General features: G+C 44.1%; 2 long non-coding RNA genes across 2 annotated transcripts in view; both read left to right on the top strand.

Moving 5' to 3' along the window:
• Positions 1–12,867, top strand: part of LOC115646867 — a 67,736-nt gene that overhangs the window by 7,988 nt on the left and 46,881 nt on the right. The window lies entirely within an intron of this gene.
• On the top strand, positions 811–3,788 carry LOC115646866. Its single transcript, XR_003999161.1, has 2 exons — positions 811–2,146; positions 3,732–3,788. It is a non-coding gene; the product is annotated as an uncharacterized LOC115646866 (long non-coding RNA).

Here is a 12,867-nt window from a genome sequence, read left to right as displayed (position 1 = left end):
CTGTAGTGGCACCAAATCCTATATAAAGGGGGTCATATAAGGTGTCTAAGACCAAGTTATGGGTTACTGGTTATGATTATGCTGTCTGTATGTCTGTATCATTATGTTGGGGGGTGCAGGGCTCCAGGTAACTGGCAATATGGCATGGGGTTAAAAGTTTACATTCTCAGGCCTGCCATCGCCCTCGAATTGCCCCTTAGATTAATCAATATGTTTCTTTAAAGCTAGCATGAGTACATGTAATCATTTATCATTTTCTTGTGTTCTTTTGTTTATGGTACAAGATGTAATCAATCGGGGGGGTCAGTAGTATGGGTTAAGGATATAGTTAATTAAAAGATCTGGTAGTTAATGAATTGTAAATGATGAATTGTAGCACCTGTGAACATCTTTGTAAACAAGTAAGGTATATAAGACATGGCAACGGATAGTGATTCGTGCATGATCTGAGATTTTATATCTCCTTGCACCTTATTTGACTCAAATAAAGTTACTTGCTTCTCCACTCCGGTGTGGTCATTGGGGATACGCACACCGGGCAAACGAACCCCAACTGTTGCCCCCCTGCAACAGCTTTAGCGACCGCGGCAGGACGTCAGAGGCTGAAAATTAGCCTTGCCCAGACCCTCTCCGGTGGCCGACGGATTGAGACAATCGCTGATGCCCAGCGCGCACCAGTGCTTTCACCGGGGGCCTCAGCGAAGTCTGGTACGGTCGACCCTGGGAGGCACAATGGTGCAACGCCTCAGAAGGTGGAGAAGCTTTGGTCCCGAGCAACAGTGAGGAACCGGTCTAGTGGATATGGTAGGATATAAGTTAAAGAGTTTAATCTGTCACCTGCTAAGACCTGGGGACACCCAGGGTCTCCCGGTAAGGAATGGGACAGGGACAGTCACAGGATAAGGTAGCGTGCACGCCTTTAGAATGCATTCTGGTTGCATTCTCGGTAATTGGAAAATCTTTGGAATGGATCCACTAACTAAAGGTAAACTAAAAGATATTGTACAATAGACTGGCCTCAGTATCAGCTGGAGGATCAGAAACGGTGGGCACCGGAGGGTTCGATTAATTATAATACAATCCTCCAACTTTCTTTTATTTTGTCAGTGAACTGGTAAATGGAATGAGCATATGTATGGTCAGATATTTATGTCATTATGGAACAGAAGAGATATTTTGAAGCAGTGTAATTTGATTCCAACAGGCTTAGGGAAGAATTGTGAAAATGTTTAAAACTCATTATTTACTGTAATAGCAGGAGCGGGGTCATATTCGGCCACAGCACCCCCATTGTATGGTGACAAAGTCCCCTCAGCCCCGCCAATTGAGCCCGCCACAGGTTTGTACCCTTTAATTACTGAAACCCGAATCGCTCGCAATGCTACGGCTACTCAGGAGTTAACCACTATGCAGGTGTACTCTCATGTTCCTTTTAATCCTGTGGATCTACCAGCTTTCAAAGCGCAGGCAGGGGAATTCTCTACCAACCCCTCCCAATTTATTTCAGTTTTTGAAGGCTGTCTGGTTAGTCATAAACCTGACTGGGATGACTGCCAGGTACTTCTGTGAACACTCCTCTCTGAAGTGGAGCGAAACCAGGTTTTCGCTAAGGCACGGGCAGAAGCAGAACGGAGATATGAGCAAAGTCTTGATGCTTAGAAGGAGGCCAGGGAGGAATTACAGAAAATTATAGATAAATTCCTGCAGTGTGGGGTATTACAGGAGTGTCACTCAGCTTGGAATACCCCTATCTTACCAGTCCAGAAACCTGACGGCAGTTATCGATTGGTGCAGGACTTAAGAGCAGTCAATGAGCGGGTTAAGACTCTACACCCCCTCGTGCCCAACCCATAGACACTGCTAGCCTCTGTGGGGGGACAGTATTCATGTTTCTCAGTTTTTGATTTAAAGGATGCCCCAGTCTCAGGAAATTTTCTCCTTCGAATGGGAAGACGCGAACAGGAATAAAAGGCAGCTGTGTTGGACGGTGCTGGCACAAGGATTTAAGAACTCCCCCACTCTCTTCGGCCAAGCTTTATCTTGGGACTTGGAAGAATGGGAAAATGAGAACAAAGTCCTTCTCCTGCAGTATGTTGATGATTTATTAATAGCAGCAGTGGGACTAGAAGTATGTCTCCAGGCAACCGTAAGTCTTTTAAACTTTCTTGGGCTGCGGGGGTATTGCGTGTCAAGAAATAAAGCCCAAATTGCCCTCCCCGAAGTACGTTACCTAGGCTTCCAGATCAGACAAGGGGAACGCCAGCTCTCAAGGGGGAGGTTTGAAGCTATTTGTCAAGTCTCTACTCCCCAGAATCGCAAGCAGCTCAGAGCATTCCTGGGAATGGCAGGATTTTGCCGCATATGGATTCCAGATTTTGGACTACTAGCTAAGCCACTGTATGAATGTGTTAAAGAGACCGATCAGGAACCATTTTACTGGACAACAGAGGCAAATAATGCCTTTGCCTTAATAAAAAGAAAATTGATGGAAGCCCCAGCCCTGGGTCTGCCCGATCTTTCTAAGCCCTTTCAATTGTATGTACATGAATGAAAGGGGGTGGCCCTGGGACTCCTTACACAGTTATTGGGCTCTTGGAAACGTCCAGTGGCTTATTTCTCCAAACAATTGGATCAGGTTGCTAAAGGGTGGCCGGCATGCTTACGGGCAGTTGCAGCTACAGCTCTGGTGTTAGAGGAAGCAGAAAAACTAACTTTGGGGGGTGGGGCTGTTCAAGTATACACTCCACACATGGTACAAGCCTTACTGGACACAAAGGGGGGATCTCTGGCTCACTCAAGCTCAGGTAGCCCGGTATCAGGCTAAGCTCTTAGAGAACCCCGAAGTTACCCTGCAGGCTTGCCCCTCCCTTAACCCGGCCACCTTGCTGCCAGAAACAGAGGGCCAAGAACATGTCTGCTTGGAAGTTATAGATGCCCAGTATTCCAGCCATCAGGATTTGGAAGATCAACCTCTCCTTAACGCAGACTACGAGTGGTACATGGATGGGAGTAGCACTGTTGTAAATGGACTTAGAAGGGCGGGCTATGCTGTTGTGCCTTTCCATGAAACTGTGGAGGAAAAAAGCCTGCGGGCCCTCCCCCCCCCCCCCGGACCTCAGCCCAGCTAGCTGAAATAGTAGCTTTAACTCGTGCGCTTAAATTGTCAAAAGGAAAAAAAGTTAATATCTTCACTGAACTTCCTTGAGCCCAGGGGTATAGATACCTCCTTGTCCTGGTGGATCGTTTCAGTGGGTGGCCTGAAGCTTTTCCTTGCCGAAATAACACTGCTAAGACTGTGGCTCTTAAACTTGTTAAAGAGATTTTTCCTAGATTTGGCCTGCCTCGATGAATGGAGTCTAACCAGGAACACACTTCACTTCAAAAATTGTCCAGAATGTCTCGGATATCCTCCTGCTACACTGGAAACTTCACACCCCTTGGAGGCCACAGGCCACTGGAGTGGTAGAGCGCACTAATCAGACACTCAAGAGGCACCTAGCCAAAATATGTCAGGAAGCGTCTTTAAAGTGGCCTGATGCCCTACCTTTGGTTTTACTCCGCATTAGGGCTCGTCCTAAGGGTAGAACTGGTTTAAGCCCCTTCGAGATTATGTTTGGAAGGGCATGGCCTATGAATGGTACCCCGATCCTGCTAGGGGAATGGGAGGCTGGGTGTGGATATTTGTCTCAGTATATGTGTTCTCTGTCTGCTGTTTTATGTTCTTTTTACAGGTACGTTAAGGACTCTCAGCCACTCCCTTTGGATGCACCTGTCCATTCCCTACAGCCTGGTGACTTCGTCCTCGTCCATACCTGGAAGAACGAACCCCTCCTGGAAAAGTGGAAAGGACCCTATCTCGTCTTACTGGTTTCCCACATGGCAGCTAAAGTAGAGGGACACAGGAGCTGGATTCACTACTCCCGACTAAAAGCTGTAACTCCACCGCACAATCCAGACCCTGAGCAGTGGACTGTTCAGCCGACCGGAACCGGAGCATTGGGAGATTTGGGACTCAAGTTATTATTTAAACGCAAATAACTCTAATTTGGCCATGTTTTTAATACTTGTATGGGTGTTTACTGTTTCTGGACAGCTGGCCCCTTTATCCTTCTGCTCCCCAGAAAATAACTGGTGGGCCCTTTTAGCTATCACAGCCTCTAATTCTTCCCACTTTTGGGTAGGGAGCGGTTACACTTTAGGGTCTGTATTTACTACTTGTTTTGTGGGGGTGGCTATGCCCTTGCAAGAAATTCACAAATATACTAAACTTGCTGGTTTCAATATTAAATTGACAGCTGGGCATCTGTCTCGGTTTGGTTCTATCTCAAGTCCTAAGCCCTATACAAACCAGCATCGTCTTCAGATGAGGCTAATGGCCGTGTCCTCAAATGTTACTTCCTGTTTTACTATTGTAGGGGCACGGAAGGTTGATACTAATTTAACCAACCATGAGATGAATTGTTCTGTTTCCCCAACCCCGACTTCTTATTTTTTTTTGCACACTTATACCTTCCCCGTGGGTGGTTTTTGCTCTGCGGACTAACTGCATTTACCTATGTCCCAGCTAACAGTTCGGGAGGCTCTTGTTCTCTCGGACGATTAACCATGGGGGTTGTCCCTGGCCATGCTCTAGTTTTAGAGACACCTTGACCTACCCGAGCCCAGAGGGCTCGGCGTGGCCTGCCTCTGGACGAAACATGTGATTCTCAGGTAAACTTGGTGTCTAAATCTCAGGCCATAGCCCTTGCTACTTCATTGGTCGGAGTCCCAGGCCTGGCCTTAGATGCAGAGCTCCAGGTTGCGAAAGTGGCCTATGCTCTCGCCAAGTCCATTAATCTAACTTCCACTTTAATCTCTGACTTGGCCTTGGAACTCACAGGGGTCCGAGAAGGGGTACTCCAAAATCGCGCTGCAATAGACTACCTCCTCTTAAGGCATAATCATGGCTGTGAGGAATTTAAGGGTCTCTGTTGCTTTAACCTTTCTGATCACAGCCAAAGCATTGAAAATAGACTGGCTAAGTTGTGTGACATTGTCACTCACATAACGCAAAATAGTGACGATAATTGGTGGGGTTCTTGGGGTTTTGGTAATTGGTTTGGGTGGCTTAAAAGCATTTTTACCTCCCTGCTAGTGGTAATAGCAATTGGTTTGCTCTTCTGCTGTGGTCTGCAGATAGGAGTGCCTTGCTGTAAAGGTTGTCTTTCTGCCCTCCATCAGCCAACAGAAATGTACCCCCTTAGGGCAGTCTCGCTGCCAACATCAGGTGGCTTGCCCTTTGACCTTATTCTAAGTAATGAATATGAGAAAACTCAACGAAAGGCCTTTGAGTATTCTCAAAGGGGGGATTGTTAGGGGGTGCAGGGCTCCAGGTAACTGGCAATATGGCATGGGGTTAAAAGTTTACATTCTCAGGCCTGCCATCGCCCTCAAATTGCCCCTTAGATTAATCAATATGTTCCTTTAAAGCTAGCATGAGTACATGTAATCATTTATCATTTTCTTGTGTTCTTTTGTTTATGGTACAAGATGTAATCAATCAAGGGGCGGGGGGGGGGCAGTAGTATGGGTTAAGGATATAGTTAATTAAAAGACCCGGTAGTTAATGAATTGTAAATGATGAATTGTAGCACCTGTGAACATCTTTGTAAACAAGTAAGGTATATAAGACATGGCAATGGATAGTGATTCGTGCATGATCTGAGACTTTATATCTCCTTGCACCTTATTTGACTCAAATAAAGATACTTCCTTCTCCACTCCAGTGTGGTCATTGGGGATACGCACACCGGGCAAATGAACTCCAACTGTTGCCCCCCTGCAACAATTATGTAGTTAAAGTTATAAGTATTGGTTGTATACTGTCTGTATTTCAAATTGGTGCTGCAGTTCTAAAAATGAAGAGGATTAAGATGAATGTTGTTCAGTGCTACGCTCCAGCTAATGACAGTGAAGAGGAGGACAAAGATTATTTTTACAACAGACTTAGAGGCACTGTGACAATGCGGTTCTGGCAGGACCCAACTGAGAGTGCCAATTCACGACCAATTGCTCACACAGGGCAGTTACAGCCCGAGGCTGGAGTTTTTCCACCTCTAAGGCAAACCAAACCAGCCAGACAAAAATGACTTCAGTTTCACCCCACTAGTGACCACAAGTCACACAAGCAATTTCCTTAGACTCACCAGTCTTCCAGTTTCACCACCAGTGCCACTCGTCCTGGGGATGAATGGTTATGAAAACCAACACCCCAGTAAAAGAAAAAGGTTCTCTCGATCCCAAAGGACCAAGCCCCAGACCCAGGTCAATATACACATCAGATCTTACTCACAAATCACGTTGTTGCCAATCCTTTAGAATCTAAAATCTAAAGGTTTATTCATAAAAGGAAAAAGATAGAGATGAGAGCTAGAGTTGGTTAAATGGAATCAATTACGTACAGTAATGGCAAAGTTCTTAGTTCAGGCTTGTAGCAAAGTCCCTCCAGAGGTAGGAAGCAGGATTGAAGACCAAAATGGAGATGAGGCATCAGCCTTATATAGGCACTTCCAGGTGTAAGAACACTTCTTTGTTCTTACTGTGGAAAATTACAGCAAAATGGAGTTTGGAGTCACATGGGCAAGTCCCTGCATACTTTGCTGAGTCACAAGGCGTATCTGCCTCCTCTCAATGGGTCAATTGTGTAGCTGATGGTCCTTAATGGGCCATCAAGCAGGCTAAGCAGAGCTAACACCAACTTGTCTGGGGTGTTTCCCAGAACTACAGCACCAATTTGAAATACAGACGATATACAACCAATACTTATAACTTCAACTACATAATGATACAGACATACAGACAGCATAATAATAACCAGTAACCCATAACTTGGTCTTAGACACCTTATATGACCCCCTTTACATAGGATTTGGTGCCACTACAGGACCTTGGTTGCAAATCATGTTCTATATGGTCCTAGTTTATATCAATAACATCACACTATGCTACCAAGATCTATGTGCTTTATGCATTAAGTAGCCCTGAGGTTAAAAATCAACACAAAAAGGCTCTTCAGTACAAGAAAGTGTCTACATATGTGTTTGTACAGTACATAACACAATGGGACCCTGATCCTGAATGGGGCTTCTACAGTGATATAAAACAATAATAGTAGGAATTACACATGCACATTAAAGGGCAGAATTTGGCCCTAAATCTTTATTTCATTGTTTTACAGATCAGACATAGAAATTCAAAAACAGCTTTCATTTTGGAGAGGAAAATGTATGCATTAGATTCTAAATGATATAGACTCTCTAATACCTCTACATATTGAAAAAATACTTTTTCGTATACAAAGTATGTTTGGTTATATCAAAAACTGTTATTAAAAGAAAACAAGTACAAGTTATTCCTACTGCTGTTTTCATCTGAGTAGTTTCCAGATTATCTTTCTTTCAGAGTTGTGGGCGGTGGAGGACGCTGGGTTCACCCTCCATGCAGAGGATGCCAGGGTTCCAAGTCTTAAGGCTAACCTTGTCAGAAGTGTGCAATAATTTTGGATGCTCAGGCTTCCTAATATTTATTTGTCAGAGGTGTCAAGCACCTAAAACTCCCATTAAGTTGAATTGGAATCCTGGGTGCTCAGCACCTCTGAAAATCAGCCTGCAAGTGCCTCAGTTTGGGTGTCCAAAAATCAAGGCACCCAAGATTAATTGACCTGGCTGAAAATTGAAGACACTGCTAAATCTCTCTAGGGTTCCCTTTCCTCATCTGTAAAATGGGGATAATAATATTTACCCATTTGTACAGTGCGGAGGTCTTTGATCTATAAAAATGCAAGGTAGTAGTAGTAGTAGTAGTAATGTTATAAAGAGACAACAAACAGCTTAGAAGCCCTGTATTTACTTTCTAGGAAAAATAATCGATTCTGACTTCATTTGCATAGTTGTTTATTTCCTTGCACATTTTCTGCTAGAGCTCCCGGTATGATATTGTAAAATAATGAAATCTAAAGACACTATGGATTATTGTATTGGTATGTATGCAATGTTTAATGTAAAGTGGCTTCATGCAGAGAACTGAAATGAGACACAGATGATTCATTTACACATTTATTTACTATCCTGCTTATTCTGTCAGACTGAAATGGAGAACAATGCCATTCATTTTACAGACATTTGACATAAATCAAACAGGTATTCTGATGTTGAACAATTGTACAGACTACCACATGCATATTAATATGTTGATTGGTGCAGAAATATTTAGTTGATTAGCAAAATCTAGTTTAGCAAAAAAAAATCACAGTTCCTTTTTTATGAGGTTAAAATGCAGCTGATATGGAGACATTGATACAAATATCATTAAATGTGAGAAGTTATTATACTAATGCTGTAAGGTGGGGAGCTGAAAAAAGTAAACTATTGTTAAATGGTATTATCTGCTGAAAGAAATGAAATCAAAACATCTCTAGTAAATATAATAATAATGAAACAAAGCATGTTTGATGCAATTACCATTGCAAAATGCCCTATAATTCCCAACTGCACCCCAAGACAAGCAACATGTGAAGCAAAAGCAGCAAATTCTCCCACAAGTCTGGGGCATTTTGTAAAGGCAGATGAATGAGGTTAGACAAGACTTATCATATTATGCCTTTATCATCTAGCAACAGTTTTTTGTAAAGAAAGAGAATTATTGTTAACAGAGCATTTTACAATGAAATGCTGCTAATCCTGTAAAATGGAACAAGGTGAGGACGCTGCTATTGTGCCGAGAGAACTTGAAAAAATACTGTTGTGCTTTTTTTTTTCTGCAGCATTCAGAGCATTCACAAAAGAATACAAAGTAAAATTCATTAAACTCAATAAAACTAATTATAATACATGCTACTGAACCTAATACAATAAATAACTTATAAAGATGAAATAATACATATTTTAGTTGATATTTACAATGAACTTAAAATAACAGGATATGTAGTCAACTCAACTTCTTTGTACACTAATCCCTAAATGTTTCATTTTATATGCATGACTTCCCTTAACTTTAACAGGAGTTATGGCTAAAACTCTGCATAACTCTTTGAAAATACAAAGGTATAAATCCAAAACTCAGCCTCTAATAAATGTGCCCTTCATTGTCCCACAACAAGCTTTTTTATTTTTCCATTTTGCAACGTGTGATAGATACTGTTTGATTTGCCTAAAATCATAATAGGTTGCCCAATTTTTCAGTTCTACACAGGCAAAACTCCCATTGGCTTCCTCTATAGAGACTGCAGGAACATGAATAATGGCCCAGATCCTCAAAAGGTATTTAGGCACCTAACTTCCATTGGGTCTAAATACTTTTGAGGATCTGGGCCAACATATTTTGTTTTCTGAACTTCTAGCTCAAGTACCAGTATAAAATATATGTACTTTCCCCTGCAATTGTAAAAACAGTAAACGTCATTTTTAAAACTGATGAGTCAAAGAGGGCTATCCTACACGCTTATTTCAGATAGGCACAAATATACTGTTCAAGGGCCTGATTGTCCACCACTTTGTGTAGCCATTTATACTTGTGAAAAGTAGGTGTAATGCTCCTCAGGCCTGAGTCTGGGTATGTCTACATCTACAATTTTGCAGCGCTGGTTGTTACAGCTGTATTAGTACAGCTGTATAGGGCCAGCGCTGCAGAGTGGCCCCACTTACAGCAACCAGCACTGCAAGTGGTGTTAGATGTGGCCACACTGCAGCGCTGTTGGGCGGCTTCAAGGGGGGTTCGGGGAACGCGAGAGAAAACCGGGGAGGGAGACCAGCTTCGCCGCGGTTTGCTCTCACGTTCCCCGAACCCCCCTGCAAACCGCAGGGAAGGAGACCTGCTTGCTCGGGGATTCGGGGAATGCGAGAGCAAACCGCAGGGAAGGAGACCTGCTTGCACGGGGGTTCGGGGAACGCGAGGGCAAACCGGGGAAGGTGACCAGCTTCGCTGCGGTTTGCTCCCGCGTTCCCCGAACCCCCCTGCAAACCGCAGGGAAGGAGACCTGCTTGCTCGGGGATTCGGGGAACGCGAGAGCAAACCGCAGGGAAGGAGACCTGCTTGCTCGGGGATTCGGGGAACGCGAGAGCAAATCGCAGGGAAGGAGACCTGCTTGCACGGGGGTTCGGGGAACGCGAGAGCAAACCGCAGGGAAGGAGACCTGCTTGCACGGGGGTTCGGGGAACGCGAGAGCAAACCGGGGAAGGAGACCAGCTTCGCCGCGGTTTGCTCTCGCGTTCCCCGAACCCCCCTGCAAACCGCAGGGAAGAAGACCTGCTTGCTCGGGGGTTCGGGGAACGCGAGAGCAAACTGGGGAAGGAGACCTGCTTACACGGGGGTTCGGGGAACGCGAGAGCAAACCGGGAAAGGAGACCTGCTTGATTACCAGAGGCTTCCTCAGGTATGCTGGGATACCTGCTTATTCCACGGAGGTCAAGAAAAGCGCTGGTAAGTGTCTACACTTGATTACCAGCGCTGGATCACCAGCGCTGGATCCTCTACACCCGAGACAAAACGGGAGTACGGCCAGCGCTGCAAACAGGGAGTTGCAGCGCTGGTGATGCCCTGCAGATGTGTACACCTCTCTGTTCTCATTCACACCACTGTAAGCCAAGAGTAATTCTACTGAAGACAAGGGGTTACATGCTAAATGTATAGCCACCACAGGATGCCCATTCCATTAACTCCACCACTAGCCTATCACAGTGACTTGGTAACATTTCACACCCAGTTTGCATGGGTAAATGACTACCGAAGGTGTAAAGTACTGGAGAATCAGGCCTGAAATGCTAATCTCGACTGTCACAAGATCAAACCATTAGCTAATGTCATACATGGGCTTCCTCAGTTCACTTCACTTGGAATAACTAGGAATGTAGGTGGTGAGAATTTCCTTTTCACAAATGGTCAAATCCAACTTTTCTTACGCACAAGTAGTCCCACTGATTTCAAATGGCACAATTTGCATGAGTAAGAGGAGCAGGACCTGTCAAGGACTGCAGGATTGGCTATGTCCCTGAAAAGTGATGATTGGTATTCAGATATCTTTCCTGATAGAGAGATAAGAGGGTACTCAGATATAAAAGTTTGAAGAATCAGGCCTTTCAAGAGTACACTTTTATTGTCACATTCCTGACATTTTCTGTCAGACTCTGTATAAATACTTCAGTGTCTATATTGCAATTAAACACCTCTGGCTGGCCTGTGTCAGTTGATTTGGACTTGCAGGGCTCGGGCTGCTGGGCTGTAAAACTGCAGTGGATGTTTGGGCTTGAGCTGGAGCCCAGAAGAGAAGAATGAGGGGGGAGTTGATAGCTGCTTTCAACTACCTCAAGGGGGGTTCCAAAGAGGATGGAGCTAGGCTGTTCTTATTGGTGGCAGATGACAGAACAAGGAGCAATGGTCTCAAGTTGCAGTAGGAGAGGTAGGTTGGACATTAGGAAAAACTATTTCACTAGGAGGGTGGTGAAGTACTGAAATCGGTTACCTAGGGAGGTGTGGAATCTCCATCCTTAGAGATTTTTAAGGCTTAGCTTGACAAAGTCCTGGTTGGGATGATTTAGTTGGGGTTGGTCCTGCTTTGAGCAGGGGGTTGGACTAGATGACCTCCTGAGGTATCTTCCAACCCTAATCTATGATTCCATGACCCTATGAGGGGGCAGGGTCCAAGAGCCCAGGCTCCAGCCTGCATCCAGATGTCTACACCACAGTTTTACAGCCCCACGACCTGAGCCCCATGGGCTCACGTCAAGTGACATGGGCCAGTCTCAGGTGTTTAATTGCAGTGTAGATATGCAAGTGGCCTTTGAAGACACTGTAATTTAGGATACTCATTTTGTTTTAGTGTTCATGCTGAGTCTTGTTCTTCCTTCTGATCACTGTGTGTGTCTCCCATTGAAGTCAATGGAGGATTTAAGTGTTACCTGAGGGTAAAATTTAGCCCAATGAAATTAATTGCTCAGACCACTCTTTTGTTCAGCAGAGATTTTATGAGTGTTTACATTAACCATAAGGGTACAGACAACGCATAGAGTGATGAAACATCACTATTAAATTTAATTAGCAAATTTGGGCAGCATAATGTTTTATTTTGAATTAGGTGAATTAATTAGTATTGTGTTCTCTGGGAAATTTTAATTAAGAAGATCAATATTCATTGGCGTTAGTCCCCAACTCTACAAAGGGATCAGCACGGTTCTCTATTAGCCGTCATAAAGGAAATTAAATACCAAAATAATCATTAAAGTAATAGTACAGAGCCGTATGATACCACTGATGTTTTAGAAAAATTCTCATTGAAGCTAATGGGTAATTCTGCTTAAATCAGTGGGCCATTTCTCAAAGGTATTATTTACACTCCTGGCAAAGGAAACACACAGACTCACCCCTTTGTACTAGTATGACATCTCATATGGTATAACCATGTTCTTTGGGCTGACATCAGTGTTCATGAAGCCATCATGTGATGCAACCAGTATTGCCAGTATTACCAGTATTACTGCCTAGTATCTAATCTCTGTTCCCTAAGCAGAGTGATGGAGAAGCTGGGAAAGAGTCACCTCCAAGAACATATGGCCTGCATTAGAATCCTAGATCCTTTTCAACTAGGGTTTAGACCACACACTGTACTGAGATGGCTTAGGTTGATGATTTCCTCTAGTCCATGGACAAGGGACAAACATCCATACTTATGCTGCTTGATTTCTCAATAGCTTTCAACAGTCAACTGAAAATTGCTTCTATTATGCCATAAAGACCTGTTAGGGGTGAGCAAATCCACTGAGCTTCTTAGAATGATCATAGAGGGTGGTGATGGGAAACTGCACCTTTGCTGCCACAGGCCTCACTTGGGCAGTGTTG

The sequence above is a fragment of the Gopherus evgoodei genome, chromosome 2, assembly GCF_007399415.2.
Source record: "Gopherus evgoodei ecotype Sinaloan lineage chromosome 2, rGopEvg1_v1.p, whole genome shotgun sequence".
Taxonomy (NCBI): Eukaryota; Metazoa; Chordata; order Testudines; family Testudinidae; genus Gopherus; species Gopherus evgoodei.
This window is presented reverse-complemented; position numbering and strand designations above follow the sequence as displayed.